Consider the following 20,725-nt stretch of genomic DNA (forward strand, 5'->3'; position numbering starts at 1 on the left):
GTAGTTCAGTAAAAGAAAGGAAATAACCTATGTTAATTACTTTATTAATTATCAATATTCATACTGTTTTATTCAGATTTATTCAGCACAGTGGTGTGTTATGGATACTAGAGCCAGACTCCCCTAGTATAAGTCTCAATTACCATTGGAAAAGTCCAATGTCCAAAAAATCACGAATAATACAGTTGTGTCAAACTTAGGTGTATTAACTTCCTGCAACGAGGCACACTTCCCATCATGGGGAAGTTGGAAGTAATTTGGTCAGAGAGAGATAGGATAGGCTTATTACAGAATTTGGGAATATGCTAGGATATTTGGGAAGTGCTTATGAAAGCAGAGATCAGCATTTGATTAGGTCATATCAGGAAATCAGGGCAATTTTATAGATGTATATTATCTTCTATATAGAAAGCTAGAAAAACAGTTTGAGATTGTCTTTGAAAAAGTAACTAAGAAAGAAAGATATTTGATCATTTTGGGGCTACCAAGTGTCTCTGCTTTTGCCTTATCCATTCACAGCTATTGAGTGAGTTCATCTGATGATGATATTCTGTTCAATTGGTGTTCAGCAGGGGAAACTATAGCACAGCTCTTAGTCAGCAGGCCAGGTACCAGCTGTCAGCTCTCAGACGTGATTTTTATTTTCTCCCTCACCACCTAATAGATGTTTACCTTGGGCAATTTATTTAAACATTGTGAACTTTCATATTTTTCATGTATAAAATCTGAACAATAGCGCCTTCATCAAATAGATTTTTGAGAGTGTGATTTCAGCAATTTCTGTGATTTAAGATATATGCATCAGTTATAAAGGCCTAGGGTGTGCAAGAAGTTTCAAACAAAAATTTTCTTTTTCTCTCCCATTATATATCCATCACAGGTTGGCTTGCAGGGGTGGGGGAAAGCTCCTGTTGTCTTTATTTGGGGTCCTAGGCTGGGAAATCTTGCCATACTGGGTATGGCAGAGGAAAAAAGATCACGCAGCAGTTCATAAACTTTCTTCCCAGATAGAGCACACATCACACCCACCCACATTTCACTGGCTGAATAGCCCCAGGAAACTTAAAGATGGAGGTGGAAAAATTCCAGTGGACTAGGAAGAGAAAAACATGGGCTGTCTCAAAACAGAATGAATGATTATCAAAGCTGTGAGGAGTGCCTGGTCCATGACATGTACTTAATAAATGCTGGATAGAACCATAATGAATGACTGTTATATTATTATCATCTCTATTTTCCTTCCCTCCATAGATTTAATAGTAACTATTTATTATATGTAACTTTATTTTCAGATAGATTTTCCAGATGATAAAAACCCTGGATTTTTTAATGACAGTATCTTGACAATGACTCATTAAGTAAAATTTTTTGTAACTGTGTTGTGCTTATATAGCTGATTTGCAAACGTAAACATGCTAATGGATTTAAAATACTTTTAAACTTTAGTTAGAGAATATTTGAAATTTGAAACCTAGGAATAGACCATGGTTGTTGCTTGTTTCACTTTTTCTTTCTTTCTTTCTTTCTTTCTTTCTTTCTTTCTTTCTTTCTTTCTTTCTTTCTTTCTTTCTTTCTTCTTCTCTTTCTTTCTTTCTTTCTTTCTTTCTTTCTTTCTTTCTTTCTTTCTTTTCTGTTTGGCTCTTATTTGACTGGTAAAATCAAATAATCTGTAGATCCATTTTGAAGTTACTAAATGATACACTAGATCCATGTTATGCTGTGACTGTGTATCACTAATTGAAAACATTACCATGGCGATTGCTATAGTAACATTTAAGTTGGCATCGGTGCCAAGATCCTTACTATCGATCTGACAGAGTTCATTTCACAGTGCATTTCAAGAATATAAATGGAATTTTGCTGGTGTTTTTATTCATATAGGCTGAGGAAAAAGAAAAAAAATATGTATATGTGTTTTAAACATAAAAATATATATTTAAAAACCACACACATTTTAAAAGTAAATATATATGTGTAAAAATAGATTATTAGAGAAATGCTTAAATATAAATGGTCACAGGGTGCCTGGGTGGCTCAGTCGGTTAAGTGTCTGACTTCAGTTCTGTCATGATCTCACAGTTTGGGGGTTTGAGCCCCGCGTCGGGCTCTGTGCTGACAGCTCAGAGCCTGGAGCCTGCTTCGGATTCTGTGTCTCCCTCTCTCTCTGCCCCTCCCCTGTTCATGCTCTGTCTTTCTCTGTCCCAAAAAAATAAATAAACGTTAAATTAAAAAAAAAGTAATATATATATATATATATATATGTATGTATATATATATATATATATATATATATATATATAAATGGTCATGATTTATATGTGATTTCATACTTTAATATTAGAGTACCTAATATAATTTTCTTCCACATTACATTACTTTTTAAGAAGGAATTCCAAAAATAACATAATATATGTTGGGGCGCCTGGGTGGCTCAGTTTGTTGAGCGTCCAACTTTGGCTCAGGTCATGATCTCGTGGTTCACGAGTTTGAGCCCCTCATTGAGCTCTGTGCTGACAGCTCAGAGCCTGGAGCCTGCTTCAGATTCTGTGACTCCCTCTCTCTCTGCCCCTCCCCTGTTCACACTCAGTCTCTCTCTCTCTCTCTCAAAAATAAATAAAACATTAAAAAAATAAAATATATGTAATTCAGTATACTGAACATTAAGTATTTAACTTAAATTATTTAGTCAGTAAACATATTTTTTAATCTTGTGCTCTGCATTGAGCAAGATGATTTAATATATGGATGAAAAAAATCCCTATTCCAATTTCAAATCATAGTCAAAAATCAAAAATCATAGTCAAAATAGTCATAAGTAACTTAAAAATATCTAACCTTAACTGAACATTTTTCTAACCTTTTAAGAGAATTAGTAGCAATGAGTATTATTATTATTATTATTATTATTATTATTATAACTGTTTTACAAAGTAAGTAACTGAGACATAGAGAAGGTTAGTGTCTTACCAAAAGTTATATGACAGCCTTCCAGAACAATTCTAAGTTTATGGTCTTAAAAATCCATCATGTTAACTCTCTGTCCTTAATGTTATGGATTTAATGATGTTGAAGAACAGAAAAAAGAATCTTTTAAATTTACCTGATAAATTCAAGGAAATATTACAAATTGATAATAAACATTTATATCTAATTAGCACTGTGTTAGTTTTGTAGGGCTGCTGTAACAAAATACAACCAACTGGGTAGGTTCAAACAATTGAGATGTATTATCTTATAGCAATGGAGGCCAGACATCTAAATAAAGGTGTTGGCAGATCTATACTCTGTCCACTGACTCTAGTGGAGAATAATTCCTTATTTCTTCCAGCCTCTGATAGCTTGGTTTATGGCAGCACAACTCCAGTCTCTACCTCCTCCTTCACATGGCCCTCTTCACTCTATATTTGTGTCTCTTCTTATAAGGACCCATTGGATTAAAGTCCACTCTAATTCAGGATGACTTCATCTTAACTTGATTACATCTTCAAAGACTCTGTTTCCAAATAAGTTCACATTTTTAGGTACCATGTGTGAGGAGTTGACTATACCTTTTTGGCAGAAACAATTCAACCCAGAACAAGCATTTTCATAGGTTGTTGAAGCAATCATCAGAACTCTTGTCCAAATATTTCTGGATTTCTCTCTTCCAAACACATCATAAGATTATTTTACTCCCCTACCTCTGAATTTAGACATAACCATGGTTATGTTTTGCTTTGCCCACTGAAATGTGGGTGCAAATGTGTCTCTTCTGCATGGGAGGCCTAAGGGCCAACATGGGATTCTCCATGTTTCCTCTGTCTTCTCTTGGCAGTCATGGAGTACGGTGATAGAAGTTCTCCTGCCTTGGGTTCCTGGTGATAAGGTTTATTACAGTCTCCCAGGACAAGAACAGCGGTCATATACTCTGAGTATGCATTTATTTCTAAAGCTACTGCAATTTTGTAAGTTTTCAATTACTATAGCATGACAGGTACATAAATATCTACTAGAGGTGATATGTTGTCCTAAAAACAATAAGAAATCCTAAAATTTGTAGCATTAACTTAATTCCTGGCTATCCAGCCATAAAGAAAGCCTAATCAGAGGATCAAGAGGTGGAAATTCACTTCATAAAAGAGCGTAATATTTGTCATAACTTGGAACGCAGATCCTGGGCCCAGTGAACTTGTAGCCCTAAGGGAAAATGTAGGAAATCAGGGTAATTGAAGGGCATATTTGTCACCATGCCTGTATTGTCAAAATGCTATTAGAAAACAGATAAATTCAGAGCATTATTGTCAGTTTGATGGCAAAATATTTGAAGAAATGCAAATGGCATAAATGGACCAGCAAGTTGAGCGAAAGAGCCAACTTTTTCAATGCTCCTTGTTAAAAAGAAATAATAGTTTGTTTTGAAAATGGATGATTGAAACGTTTGTAGCAGAAAGCAAAACAAAAGAATGACCATCATGGCTATTTTCAAACTTCTGAACAGATTATGTCAGCAAAATTAAGGACCCAGTTAAGTGTTTGGTTCTCAATACATCCTTATACCAGACAAATTGTCTCATGTTAAAGACATTGAAACTATGTTTCGTCCAGTAAAACCTATTAAGACTAAGAAATCTATAATGAAGTAGACACAGAAAGACCTGTGGAGCAGTGGTAAGAAAATAAATAAATATAGAAAATGTAAGAAGTATGTTTAAATGGAACATATTTCTATGGAGTGACACTTGACACATGAAACTAACTGGAGCCAAAAAGAAAAAGAGGAGTTAGTTTTTAAGAACTGTCTTGCCAGGCCAGATCCAAAACTCTGGGTCTGAGTGAGGTTAAGATGATTCTGGGGCCATCAACTTGCATGGCCAGTAAGTTCACTATGAAATTTGCTCATCTTGCAAAGAGTGATACTATTCACTCTGCCTTCTTCAGCAGTGGTCCATGAGGTCAACAAATATGAAAGAATTCCAGAAAATGAAGAGGCACAAAGACTACTAGATAAGGGAGATCCTCTCAAGAGACAAAACTGGAGAATAAGATCTAATTATGGCTTAATACTCTACTGTCAGAATAGTAGGACAAGCAAACAGGATTTCAAAACAGCCATCATTTTCTGGAGAAAGCTTGTTGCACTTATGCTGCCCCTGTGTCACATGCTATCTTTTAATCTCTGGTCATGAGAAGCCTCGTGTAGATTTGATATAGAAACTACTTCATGCTATATTTCTTCCACACTCCCTCGATTTGAACTTGATGACAAGTCTGGATGGAACTTGTGAGTGGTATCTTTGCACATTTTTCTCCAGGAGGAAGAATCAGCCTCATATTTGGTTAATGAGGGCTTCAATTGTCATAATCATCTATGTCATTTACCAGATATTTCTAACTTCTGAGTGTTTGCTAGGAAGGTATTTCACCAGTACCTTTGAAGTTAGACAAATTCACCTGATTTGGTCAATGAAAAGGGAGTGTAATTGAAGTGTGTAAACTGATGTGTGTGGAGATGTTAAATGACTGAAGGTCACTTGCAAAGTTACTTTTTCTTGCCTTGGTAAAGGTGGAAGTAGAGAGAGAAGCATGTCTGTCTCCCTTAGCCTGAAATTCTGATAAAGATGAGGTGGAACCATCAGCAAAACTAAAAGATGGCCTACTGAATGGGAGAAGATATTTGCAAATGACATATTTGTAAAAGGTTAGTATCCAAAATATAAAGAGCCTTTACAACTCAACACCAACCCCCCCCCAAATAATCCAATTAAAATGGGCAGAAGACCTGAATAGCCATTTCTCCCAAGAAGACATATAGATGACCAGCAGTCACATGAAAAGATGCTCAACATTACTCATCATCAGGGAAATGCAAATCAAAACCACAATTAGATACTATCTCACACCTGTCAGATGGCTAAAATAAAAAAAAAAAAAAACAGGAAACAACAAGTGCTGGCGAGGATGTAGAGAAAAAGGAACCCTTGTACGCTGTGTGTGGGAATGCAAACTGGCACAATCACTGTGGAAAACAGTATGGAGATTTCTCAAAGAATTAAAAATAGAACTACCATATGATCCAGTAATCACACTAGTGGGTATTTATCCAAAGAGTGTGAAAACACTAATTTGAAAGTACACGTGTACCATTATGTTTACTGCAGACTTATTTACATTAGCCAAATTATGGAAGCAGCCCAAATGTCCATCGACAGATGAATGGGCATATAATAGTAATAATTATATATATATGTACATGTATATACATATATACACACACACATATATATATATATATATATATATATATATATATATATTCAGCCATAAAAAAGAGTGAAACCTTGCCACTTGCAACAACTGGATGGATCTAGAGAGTATAATGCTAAGCAAAATAAACCAGTCAGAGAAAGACAAATACCATATGATTTCACTCCTATGTGAATTTTTTAAAAATATTTTTTATTGTTTATTTATTGTTTAGAGAGACAGAGAGAGAGAGAGAGAGAGTGTTTGAGCAGGGGAGGGGCAGAGAGAGAGGAAGACACAGAATCTGAAGAAGGCTCCAGGCTCTGAGCTGTCAGCACAGAGCCCAACATGGGGTTTGAACTCACAAGCTGGGAAATCATGACCTGAGCCGAAGTCACACACTTAACCTATTGAGCCACCCAGGCGCCCCACTCATTTGTGGAATTGAAGGAAAGAAACAAAGCGGGGGGGGGGGGGAAGAGACAGAAACCAAAAAACAGACTCTTAACTATAGAGAACAAATAGATGGTTACCAGAGGAGAGGAGGGTGGGGGAATGGGTAAAATAGGTGAAGGGGATTAAGAGTACACGTCTCTTGATGAGCACTAAGTAATATACAGAATTGTTGAATCACTGTAACGTACACCTGAAACCAATTCAACACTGTATGTTAACTATACTGGAAATAAATTAAAAATAAAAGAACTTCTGGCCTAAGTGAATTGAAAATGAGATCCTGAGGGGGGGAGAAAAAAAGATAAGGTGGAACCATCTTCAGTAACTGACCTATGATAAATGTGCTGTGCGTGTGAGAAACATTATTTTAATATACTGTTATCATTGCATTAAATAGTCCATTCAAAATTGAATATCCAGAAAATATATCATTTATTTTATGGGTATCAGCTAATTTAACTCAAAGCATCCTAAAAATCCACAATAATACAACATGCACAGCAAGGTAAGTGGAGAACTCATAGTAAAATAAGAAGTTCAAAGGCATCTGGTAGGACTAGGACAGCTGTGATTTGAAACCAGGCATCCAAGTTCCAAAGTTAATGCTTTCAAACAATAAGCTGTAATAGTATGAGTCTTAAAATTTGAACAGTTTCCCAGGCCAACTTCACAGAAAAGTGAAATCAAGATAGATAAAAGGATATTTGCAAATTTATTTGTCACTAACAAAGATTGAAGCATGTCCTAGGAATTGCACATTAGACCATTTGAATATTTAGAGGCCATTTGAATAATCCAGGTAAAAGAAAATATATATTTATTCGAAAAGCATTGCAATATATTAATTACATAGTGAAGGTTATAGTTTCAATCTAGTGGTCAATTTCCAGTCCCCATAGTTTTGATCACTTGGCTTGATGCTACTACCTCTTAATATACTTTCCTTTCTGGCATAAAAAAACCTCCTACTCTCACTCTGTCCTCTCTTCCTATACTCTCCCCTTCACTTATCTTTCTCAGACACAACTAAAACAAGCCAGGCACTACATTGCTATAGGCTTTTACTCTGGCTGAAAATATTTCCCTTGCATATCTACTTGTATAGTTCCCCTTACTTCAAAGTTTTATTCAAATAACACCTTCCCAATGAGGCCAACCTGGAATTTCACTTCTTTTCCCTTCCCCAGACCCTATATTCACATTCTCCTATATTGCTCTACTATTTTTCAATAGCACTGAATACTTTCTCTCTACTGTTTTCATATTTATTACATTTATTGGATAGTGTTTATCGTTTCCTGCTTGAATGTAAGTTACACAAGGGCAGAAGTCTTTGTTTGCATCTCAAGCATCTAAAGTGTGCTATGCATCTGGCAAAAGTAGGCACCAAATAAATATTTGAAAAATAACTGAATGGCTCACTTCTAACAGAGTAGAAGTTCATTCAGACTATATATGTACAATCTTACAGGCTTCCCTAGATCCAGTCTGAGACTTGGATTTGGATATAGCTGATTGATTGAAAATGTGCTTCTCAGGAGACAACTGTAATAAAAGGGAATAAAGCAGGAAAAAGAAAGATCATAGAGACATATTCTCAGATTGAGTATAGCCTTGCCTGATCCACAGAGAGAAGACTCTGGAATACAGTTGACCCATCTTGAGGCAAAGGATCTATTTGCCCCTCATTGTTACTGACCGTAGTGGTGAGTGGAGTAAGTCCCTAGTTTGGTGGTTCTCATCAGTCCAGAAAATTTCTCAGAAGGAGTTAGCTATAAGCAGGTAGCAGCCATACCTAACAATAGCTGGCTAGTAAGTAGACTGGCTTGGTAAACAGTATCCGTGTGGAACACACAGTGTCTACCACAGACTCCAGATTAACACTTCGAATAAACCATGGATGTGCTTATGCCTTTAAAACGGTTACTGTAATAGTTTACAATGACCTTCTCAAATCTCATTTATAGTTTCCCAGGCAAATGCATATTGCTTTATTGCACATTAATAGAATATAATTATTTAATGAACTAATCAATAGTTTCAGCTTGAAGGAAAGGAAGACTATAATTATATATTATTAATCTACTATATTTCAGATTCTTTTTATACACATGATTTTATTTAATCATTTCATCTCTGTATAAGATAAGCTTATGATTCCCATTCCAGATATAATGAAAATAAAACCTAGTTAATAAACTTGCCTAAGCTCATTAAGAGAGTGACAAACTCAGAATTTTAATCCATATGTCCTCCCTGTAGGTTTACTGTTCATTCCAGTCTTCTGCCTAATGTTATTATAAAATTACATATTCTTCAAAATTTGTCTTTTTTTTAAAATTTTGTAAGTAGTTCTAAGAAATCTTAACATAGAGTTTATATATTTAAACTGAAAATATATTACATCAATATTTGTACTATTCTCGAACTGAAATTTAGCATCCCTCCCAATTATGTTTATGTGTATTACTACACAGAAGTATTAGAGGTATCTGTGATTGTATCCTCAGTAGGAATTAAATATCATACTAAGTACTTCGTATGTTCATTTTTTTCTTTGACACCATGGTACTAATAGATCTGCTGATGGGTTTTGTAATTTATTGCATTAATCAAGAAGCATATATATTATTTAACCAAAATCAGTTTTTAAAATGTTTTGGTAGCTGTATTTTAATAGGATTGATTTTCTTTTTAATACTTATGTCTCATATCTTAATTAATGATTTAAAAACATTACCCTGTAATCAGATTGACAAAAAGTTTCATGAAACAAAAAGACTGAAATTCCTTTTTAAAATCCGAAATATTCTCTCGTGCTCGCCTTGGCAGTACAGATAGTACAATTCGAACAATACAGAGAAGACTGGCTTGGTTCCTGTGCAGGGAGGACACACAAATTCATTAAGCATTCAACATTAAAAAATAATAATAATAAATAAAATGAAATCCATAATACCCATGAATATTTGAAATATTTAAAATATTTATTTAAAAATTTTAAAACATTGAATAGTTAAAATATTAACTTATCTATGTCTCCACTGTAAAAATTATTATAAATGTCTGGACATTTATGTTATAATTTGCTCTTCCACAGCTATTTAACTTCCCTTCTTCTCCTCCAGACTGCCAAGCACATCCTACCACTACACCCTCTTGTCCCCATTTTCACCCCTCCCACTCTAAGACATAAGCAGGCCAACAGTTTTGTCTGAACTACTGGTTTCTAGACCTAACTCAAGAAAGAAGCTCTGTCAAATCAAATACAGTGTTAAATATGGACAATTTTTAGCACTGTGCACTCTTTCTTAAATGAGAAATACTTAGTGTAGGCTGATGGCATGTGAAACACTCATTAATTTGCATTTGACAGACTCTGATGTTCATTTCTGTCACTGGAAGCTGACGTGAAACCACAGGCAGGAAATTCACTTATACCTTCTCCACTAATTAAAAATTTGAGATATAAAAATAAGTTTCTCTTTAATTTCCCTGATAGATGACATATTATTGAAGAAATTCAAGATGTGATATCACACACACACACACACACACACACACACACACACACGTATATTCATACAGAATGGAACATTACTAAGCCATAAAAAATGGAAGCTTGCCATTTGTGATGGACGCACAGGGATTTTTACTAAGTGACATAAGTCGGACAGAGAAATGAAAAACGCTGTGTGATTTCAATTATATGTGGAATCTAGGAAAGAAAACAAACAACAACCAAAGCCCAGTAGAAACAGATTCATAGATACAGGGAACAAAGAAAACATTACTTCTAATGTCAGCGATCTCTTCGGGGTGTTTCATAAATAAACGTTTTTTTTATGTATGTAAGACTATATTTCTGGAATGCAAACTCCTCAAGGAGTCTGTTATTCTTTTCACCTAGAAAAATGCCTAGAAAAAGAGTAAGCATTTTGTATATATTTGGTAGAAGAATTAATATGTAGATTGTTCTGATGACTTCATCATGTCATTATATTGCATGTAAGTTGCATGACTTTCTTACACTTCCCCTTTCATAGACATTTAGTTCATTTCCAAATTTCTCCAATGTTTCTGTCAGAATGTTTACAGGCAACAGATGACATACTCAGTGACTGAGACTGTTTTAATAGACAGTGAGGGCAGTGTTAAAGGCACTAACTAGGGATGGTGGCATGGCAGAATTCACAGCAGCATAAACTTGTTACCCCTCCTGGATCTACAGGAGGAAGGCACCGGAGTAGACATTACTTCCGAGAGAGTACCGGTTATTCTAACAGAGCACCAGCTATCTGAAAGAAGCTGTGGCTCATTGTAAAGAAAAGCAACTGGCCATTAGGGGTGTGGTGTGGAGAAGACTACCTCCATCTCCTTCTACCCATCATCTCCTGCCTATGCCTCACACCGGCTAAATGCACCCAAGGACCAGTGAGCCCACTGACACAGTTCCTACAAATTTATCTCCTGCTGCACTGAGCAAAGTAAGAACTGAGAGTGCGTCTGAAGGTGCAAACATAAAAAGGTCCAGTACATCTCATACTAAACAATGCTTTGATAAATATGGTTATACCCAAGCCTCTCTTTCAAATGCCTAATTTCTTAAGAAACTTTCTTAGAATTTTATTCGTTAAACACTGTAAACCATTCTAAGGCTTTGATCCTTATTCACAAATTACTTTCAACAAAATTTTATGCATTTTACTCTCATCATTAATAATATTCTTCTTTTTGTATACCAAGGACTATGCCCACCCTGCTATGCCTTAACAGCACTCAGTACTATCCTTGCTTTTTTCAGAATTTTGGCTTTCATTGTCAAATATTAAGCCAGGTAACCTTAAACCTTAATTATAAAATTTGCATTTTCTTACCTTCCATTGAGACTGAAACTGTATTCTTATTTTTGTACTGCATGTGTAATTTCAACCACTCTCATGGCTTTAATAACCCTGGAATGCACTGGTGAAACTCAATAGTCTCAGTCAGTCCTGACAATTCCTTAAATTCCAGACTTGAATGTCCAAATGCATGTGGATTATCTCCACTTGGATATTGAATAAAGCATGTTCTAAATCAAAACCTTGATTCCCTAATTCCTCATACAACCTGAACTTCTCTAGCGCCTCTAATGGGCAAATGGCAGCTCTAATCGGATGTTCAAGCCAAAGCCTTGGATTCATTCCTACCTACTCCACTTCTGTTAATTTCATCCCAATGAGAACATTCACTTATAAGGGTTATTTGGATCACCTCACCATTTTCTCTGTCTCCTTTCTTTCCTTATAAAATCTATTTTCCCATACGCTAGTCAGAGTTACCCATTTAACATTAAGTTATGTCAGGATCCTCCGCAGCCCACAAACCCTCCTGTGATTTCAATATTATGAAGGTTAAGACCCCTTATCATGGCTTGTAAGACTCTAGAAGTCTGTTGCCTCTTGATCTCATAGCTTAGAATTATCCCCTTGTTCACTCAGCTGTAGGTACATTTATGTCCTTTCTATGACCTGAAGGCTTCTAACATGAACATGCTTTCTTCCCCTACCCCTTCCCTGCTAAGTGTTTGCATTTTGTTAGTTCCTTTCTCTGGAACACTGTTCCCATTGAAATCCTCATAACTATCTCCCTAAGTCCCTTCAGCTTTATGCTCAAATATCACCGTAATCTAGAATCCCCCTCTTTGATCATATTATCAAAAGTAACAGAACCTCCCCCAACACACATAATTTATCCCCTCTGTCTGTTAAACTCACTTTATTTTTCTTAAACTTTATTTTTAGAATAGTTTCAGATTCACAGAAAAATAAAGAACGTAGAACATAATGTTCCAATACATGCTTTACCTAGTTCCATTTACTATTAACATATGATGTTAGTATAATATATAATTTTTTATAATAAATGGATCTATTTTGATATATTGCTATTATTGAAGTCCATACTTTATTAAGGTTTCCTTTGTATCTAATAATTTTTCTGTTTCAGAATTCCATCTAGGATATTACATTTCATTAGTAGTCATGTGTTCTTAGGCTTCTCTTGGCAAAGACAGTTTCTCAGACTTCTCTTGCTTTTGATGACCTAGATGGTTTTGGGGAGAACTGGCCAGGTATTGTGTTGGGAAGCCTTCTATTGGAATCTGTCTAATGTTCTTCTGTAATTAGCCTGAGTCTGGCTTGGAGGAGAAGGCCACGGAGGTAAAGTGCCATTTTCCTGATATTGTGTCAAGGGTACTTAACATCAGCTTGATTTTATATTGTTGATATTGACCTTGATACCTGGCTGAGATAGTGTTTCTCAGGTTTCTACACACACACAAAAAAAACATAAAAATAATAAATAATAAAATAAAATTAAATTAAAATAAAATAAAATAAAATAAAATAAAAGTACTTGTTTCTTCTGGGGCACTTGGGTGGCTTAGGCGGTTAAGTGTCCTACTCTTGATTTCAGCTCAGGTCATGATCTCAGGGTTCATGGGTTCAAGCCCTATGTCAGGTTCCGTGCTGGCAGTGCAGAGCCTGCTTGGGATACTCTCTCTCCCTTTCTCTCTCTGCCCCTCCCCCCTCAAAATAAATTAATAAAGTTAAAAAGAACAATTGTTTCTTCCAATTTTCATACTATACTCTTTTGAAGGAAGTTACTATGTACATCACACACTTACGTAGTGGGAATGTAGAATCTTCCTGCTTGAGGGCAGAGTTTTTATATAAATATTTGGAATTCATATTAAGGGAGATTTGTCTTCTCTTCCTCACTCATGTATTGATTGAATCATTTATTTATATCAATCTGAATGCATGGATATTTATTTTACCCATGTAATTATAATGTAATATTTTAGTTTCTTGCTCAAATTAATCTAGTTTTGGCCATTGAGACATTTTTTTTTTTTTTGTTCTGTGAGCTTTTGAAATACCCCTGTCAATGGTATGTTTTTGGTGTTTGTGTGTTTGTTAAGCACCCTTTTACTTCCAGACCTTGCAAGATGCTCCCAGCTCATCTTATATGTTTCTTGGTCTAGTCCTAGCTATTTCCCCCAAGGAGCTCTGGTTCATTTAATTGGAAAACTGTATTAGAAACCAAGATCTGGGTGCTAGGTTTATTGGTACTGGGTGGCAATGCGCTAGGCCATCTTGGCTGACAGAAAAACAAACAAACAAACAAACAAACAAATACTCTATACAAACTTGTACATATGCACACATCTATAAATATTTCATTATTTAGCCATCTGTAACTATATCAAAGTATACAACTTTTTCTTAATGCCTCCAATTCTAATCCATCACCACATGAATTTCACTGTTCTCCTCCTTTTGCTTATCTGTAAATTCCCATAACAACAGTAAGAAGCCAGACTCCCAATATCTGTCATCTATTTACTTAATTGTTCAGTGTCAGTATACATGTGTAGCAGCATGAGACTTGTTAACCTATATCCTCAGGAGAAGCAACTTTATTAACTAGAATGCAGTTTGTTGAGAAAGCTATCTTTTCTCCACTGAATTTCCTTTGCCTTGTTATCAAATATTAGTTTACTGAATTTTTGTGGATCAAATTCTGTACTCTATTCAATTGTATGTGTCTATTCTTTTGCCAAAATCATGGTGCCTTGATCAGTGTAAATTTATAGTAAGTTTTGGAATTGTCTGCCACTTTATTTGTTTGTTGTTGTTGATGACTATTTGTCCTCTGCTAACATTTCTACAAGGTAAGGTACTTTAATTCATTACTGTATCATCAGTGTCTAGAACAGTGTTTGCATGATTTTTTCCAGTTTTTCTTAGATAGTGAATGAATACATGCCCACAATTCATTGGCGCTTCTTTTTAAATACTTACATAAGTCCACTACTTTGTTACTAGTTTTGAAGAATATTTTCATTTCTTTAAACTTTTTTATTTTTTAAAGTTTATTTTTGAGAAGAATATTTTATTTATCAATGATACTGCCTCATTCTCTATAAAGCTTGTTGCTGTCTTTTTTGCCCTCCTTTTCTCATGTATTTAAGAAGTTCACCAGATTGTGAGATGTGTTGAGACTTAAGTGCTCTTCTGTCTCCTACAGAAATTGAACTGCTCTTTCCCACATAAAGCCCTCCCTTCATCTGACTTGCTACATTGTTCACAGACTCTCTGTTGTGCTTGGTGAGGTGTTTTTTTTTTTTTTTTTTTTTTTTGCTTTTTTGTTTTGTTTTGTTTTGTTTTGTTTTCTGTCTTTCCCTCAGCTGAAAGTGTTATTGCATGTGCTCGTGTGATAGGATGGTGTGGATTCCCATAGGCCTTCGTATAGCCCAATTTCATGCTGTATATTATGTCATTTCCTCATACCAACGTGGAAATGTTTAATCTAGTTTCTAGTGTTTTAAGAACATATTGACTGAAAATGTCATTTGTTTATGACACTATCAAATTCTACCTGCCCCCCACACCAATAATATCTCATTAGCCAACATTTTAAACAAGTCCTGAACATGGACCTCTCTCACTTAGCTGTTCCATCTCTCACACTAAGTTGCTTATAAGGCGTATCTACAAATTAAAATATATACAAAATAATACCCCCTAAATTGTCTCCTTTCCCTCCCAGCCCTGTTATATATCGAATAGATATAATAGTATCGGAACAAACTTCAAAGGGGGTATAAAAAGATTATACATAAGTTTTGATCCTTGTGATCCCCATTCAGGGGACCAACACTGGGGAAAAGTGCCTATTCTTTTAATTGAAAGTCAATGCATTTTTCATATATAACAGGGAGTTATCAACCATTATTTATTTTCCTAATCTAGTCTCACTAACCTTATAGATTGTGATTATCTTTCTAAAATTCTGGAAATACGGTCTTTACATCTCTTTATATTATATATATATATATATATATATATATATATATATATATATATATAATTATTTATTTTTATATATGTCTTTATATTCTATTATGTACAATGTTATAATTGTTATTTTTTAAAATAATTTATTTAGTTAGCATATAGTGCAACAATGATTTCAGGAGTAGATTCCTTAATGCCCCTTACCCATTAGCCCATCCCCCCCTCCCACAACCCCTCCAGCAAACCTCAGTTTGTTTTCCATATTTAAGAGTTTCTTATGTTTTGTCCCCCTCCCTGTTTTTATATCATTTTTTGCTTCCCTTCCCTTATGTTCATCTGTTTTGTATGTTAAAGTCCTCAAATGAGTGAAGTCATATGGTATTTGTCTTTCTCTGACTAATTTCGCTTAGCATAATACCCTCTAGTTCCATTCACGTAGTTGCAAATGGCAAGATTTCATTCTTTTTGAGTGCTGAGTAATACTCCATTGTATATATATACACCACATCTTCTTTATCCATTCATCCATCAATGGACATTTGGACTCTTTCCATACTTTGGCTACTGTTGATAGTGCTGCTATAAACATTGGGATGCGTGTGTCCCTTCGAAACAGCATACCTGTATCCTTTGGACAAATACCTAGTAGTGCAATTGCTGGGTCATAGGGTAGCTCTATTTCTAATTTTTTGAGGAACCTCCATACTGTTTACCAGAGTGGCTGCACCAGTTTGCATTGCCACCAACGGTGCAAAAGAGATCCTCTTTCTCTGCATCCTCCCCAACATCTGTTGTTGCCTGAGTTGTTAATGTTAGCCATTCTGACAGGTGTAAGGTATCTCATTGTGGTTTTGATTTGTATTTCCCTGATGATGAGTGATGTTGAGCATTTTTTCATGTGTTGGTTGCCCATCTGGATGTCTTGTTTGGAGAAGCGTCTATTCTTGTCTTTTGCTCATTTCTTCACTGGATTATTTGTTTTTTGGGTGTTGAATTTGATAAGTCCTTTATAGATTTTGGATACTAACCCTTTATCTGATATGTCATTTGCAAGTATCTTCTCCCATTCTGTCAGTTGCCTTTTAGTTTTGCTGATTGTTTCCTTCGCTGTGCAGAAGCTTTTTATTTTGATGAGGTCCCAGTAGTTCATTTTTGCTTTTGTTCATTTAGTTCATTTCGCCTCCAGAGACGTGTTGAGTAAGAAGTTGCTGCAGCCAAGGTCAAAGAGGTCTTGCCTGCTTTCTCCTCTAAGATTTTGATGGCTTCCTGTCTTACATTTTAGGTCTTTCATCCATTTTGAGTTTATTTTTGTGTATGGTGTAAGAAAGTGGTCCAGGTTCATTCTTCTGCATGTCGCTGTCCAGTTTTCCCAGCACCACTTGCTGAAGAGACTGCCTTTATTCCACTGGATATTCTTTCCTGCTTTGTCAAAGATTAGTTGGCCATACATTTGTTATCATTCTTATTTTGATAGGACACTGGCAAAACCTGATTCAAGAGCTTCTCTTTGATATCAGTCTATACTGCCAGTTTTCTAAAGACCTAAAACTAAATATTTAAAGCTGAGAGTTTACTTATGTTAACTATTCAGAAATCCTTATACAAAGCTGGCAGCTTTTATTTCTTCCAACAATTTCTGTTTTTCTTGAAATCATGTACAACATCATTCAGGTATGTGTAAAATCTCAAATTGTACTCTGACAATAATTGAATATGAGGTTGTTGAAAAAATCAATAAATGATTTTAGAGATCTTAAATATATATTGAATAAATATGATAACCCAATAATCAATTATATATATTCATATGTATGCCCACATACATTTAGATAATAAATGAAAGAATCATCAATTACTGTGAAAAATAGACATGTTAAAACATATAGCCCTAAATAGTTCCTTGATTATGTAAGACTAATTTTAATGTCTATTTAAATTCATAGAATTTGTTCTTTACATTTGTGTCACTTAAATGAGTTGTAAGACTTGTCTCTCCAACTGATATATACATCGATATATCTATATCTATCTATCTATCTATCTATCTATCTATCTATCTATGTAAAACAAAACACAATGCTATGTTGGAAAGATCACTGGCCAAGGAATCAGATAACATGTATATGACTTTTGCCCAAACCATAAAATAATTGTGTAATCAGAGACAGCTTTCTTCATTTCTCTTATCCTCATATATCTTACTGAAAAAATTTTAAATTATATGACCAAATCCAAATTTTCTAAAAAGATAAATGGTTAATTTATGTGGAAGTACTTTGTTGATTACAAACAGTATAATAAGATATAAGTATACAATTGTGTTATAGTTACATTTCATTTGAGAAATTACCTGAAAGACATGATTGGAATTATTAAATACTTTATCTGAGTTTACACTATAGGGATAAGAAATAATGATATAATTTAATTTAGATGTGGATTTTATATACTGAACATCCTACTTAATTACAATAATGCACAGGTTTTTTTTTTTTTTTTGGATTCACAAATAGCCAACAGCCTTTTTTCACAAATGCAATTAAATATAATTATGGGAACAAGGGAATAATAATAAAACAATTTTCAGTTTTTAAAGTTAACAAGATTCAAGTGAATTCCCTGATTACAAAATCAAAGTTAAAGCAAATTTAAAATATTGTACTTTATAATGCATCTGATGGTATTTATTTATCAACAAAAAATATGATTAAAATGCAGAACATTTAAGGCTGATAGAGATAATTAAGCATAGAAAATTTAGTAATCAGCTTGTTGCTATTGAATGAATAAAGGATAGGAAGAATTTTTAATAAACCCCATGAGATAAGAGCTTGCTAACTTTAAAACAAAGTGCAATAAAAAACGTTTTATAATGTGTACTTTTGTCTAAAAGCAGAGGAATGCGCGGGTGTTAAATTGGCCACAGGAGGCATACACTATTATTCCTAAATGTGAAAGAATTATGCTAAGAATTATAAGGAAAAGAATCTACTTAGTGAAAGGGATTCATGTTCAAACAAACAGTCTATAATTTATATGAATCATGTTCTAAAGTTCATATTTAATCCCACATTATGCAAATGTTTATGCATATTGTTCTTATTTTACTGAAAAAATGGACTGTAGTCCATTTGTCGGGAAGAAAATCAACAGAGTTCTTTTAAGGGCATATTTCCTCCCAGCTGAGCTCTTGCCTTATCTCTATTAGCTTGTTTAGGCATTTGAATATTAAGTCAATCTCATTTGTGATCCCAGACTCAAATTGAGGATTATCTATTTAGGTGTGAGTCAACTAATTTTATAAATACGTATTAAGCACCTACTATATATCAATAACTATTTTATGCAGAATACAGTGACTTACAGAGTATCTCACCACCATACAAGTTACATCATAACTAGAAAAACCCATCAATAAATACATAATCCACTAAAACGAAAGAGATCATTAAAATCATGGTAAATACTATATAGGAAATAAATGGATGGTATGAAAGAAATCAATAAAGACTGAAGTGGGTAGGGTGTTTTTGAAAAAGTTGTTATAGAAGACTCCTCAAGAAAGCAGAATATGATAGAGAAACTGAAAATAATACAATGGAGATGGCTATGGATGAACCAAGTAAGACTGTTCCAGGTCACACTGGGAGGAAAGAAAGACCCTGAATAGGACAAAAGCGGGTGAAGGAGGCCCCAGGTGGGCGCACGTGGAGCATCATTATCTAGCAACAGTACAATTCATACCAGGAGCACTGACATCAGTCCAACAGAATTCAAATCCTGAATGCCTTCCACCTTTCCCACAGGTGTCTACCACCTTGTGATAACAGCAGGTTACTTAAACAAGCAAAGCCTCAGTTTGCCCCTTTGTCCAATGTGACATCCCTTCCTGGTAATATTTCTGTGATGGGAGTTAAAGAAACGATGCTTGAAAAAAGACTCAGAATAGTGTCTAGAACACAGAATGTACGTTAAGATAAATGTTGGTTGCCAGCCTCACAGATGTCAGGAGGCTATTTCTGGAGCAGTGCAGCCCAAGGCAAGAGGGTACCTGGATTTAATTATCAGTTCTTCTGGGTCTGCTTATATAAACTTGGGCAAGCCAATTAACCTCTCTGTGCCTCAGTTTCCTCATCATAATATAAGGGATTATGGAAGAACTCATTTTAAAGAGTTGTGATAAATATATAGATTGAATTAGTAGGATAGCGAATCATTTCGCTTCCTATGATTAATATGTTAGTAATAGTACCAGTATAAAAGTGGCCAAAAATAAGAAAAAACTTGATTCTTCATTTTCCTAATAGATCATCTTTTATAAGAGGTGTCCCTGCTCTAAGCGACACCACAAAAATGGCACAATAATTTACTCAACACACAAACTAATAATCTAAAAGCTATACTTTATGTATCTTTTTTCACCTTCAATATTTAGAACATAAGCAGGTAGCATCTACTCTTATTGACGTGTCAATACTTGGATTGTATTCATGCCTTAGGTCCATTTCTCCAGAGTTGGATCCTGAAGCAAGGATTAGTATACAATTGTTTAGTTAACAAATTGCTTCCAGGTCAGAAAGTGAGAAAGAGCATGGGAAAACAGAATCCAAACAGGGTGTGATTTCAAAGTTTTCAGCCTAGCATGAGTCTGTAGGGGGACTCTGGGATGTAAATAAAGTGTGAATTTCCACATTTTTGCACCTGTTAGACAATGGCTCAGGGATTTCACAGGAGATGATTGTAAACTTGTAGGCACTTTAGGCACCCTGTGCGTGTGAACAGAGTGGTTCCAGTAGCCAAAGGAAGTCCTCCAAAGAGAGTTGCAGGTGCAGGTCATTAGAGGCAAAAGCCTGAAAAAATTTTAGTGCATGTGGTGTGTGTGTGTGTGTGTGTCCATATTAAAGAATGAAGGGAACCTGAGCACGGTGTCAGTGTCCACTGGAAACCACTTCTCCATATGCCACTGCCATCTTTTTCTTAACTTGAGAGATAGACTCTAACTGATCTCCCCCTTAACCAAATTTCTTGCTTACCCTCTAACCTACTTTCTACTCTGCAGCCAGATTGATCTTTTCTAACCATTTCATGTTAAAAATCTTCCAACTGATTTCCATTGCACTGAAAATGAATGCATTTTTTTTTTTTTTTTTACTCTAGCTTATAAAGACCTATGGGATCCTGGCCTCTGCCTAAGTCTCTGG

At 35.0% G+C, this 20,725-nt stretch overlaps 1 protein-coding gene and 1 non-coding gene across 2 annotated transcripts in view; both read left to right on the forward strand.

The window, feature by feature from the left end:
• The window catches only part of CDH9 (cadherin 9), a 135,143-nt gene that overhangs the window by 23,754 nt on the left and 90,664 nt on the right, over nt 1-20,725 (forward strand). The gene's annotated exons all lie outside the window — the stretch shown is intronic.
• On the forward strand, nt 9,495-9,601 carry LOC123581918. The gene has a single exon (XR_006704085.1). It is a non-coding gene; the product is annotated as a U6 spliceosomal RNA (small nuclear RNA).

Source organism: Leopardus geoffroyi, chromosome A1, assembly GCF_018350155.1.
Source record: "Leopardus geoffroyi isolate Oge1 chromosome A1, O.geoffroyi_Oge1_pat1.0, whole genome shotgun sequence".
Lineage (NCBI taxonomy): Eukaryota > Metazoa > Chordata > Mammalia > Carnivora > Felidae > Leopardus > Leopardus geoffroyi.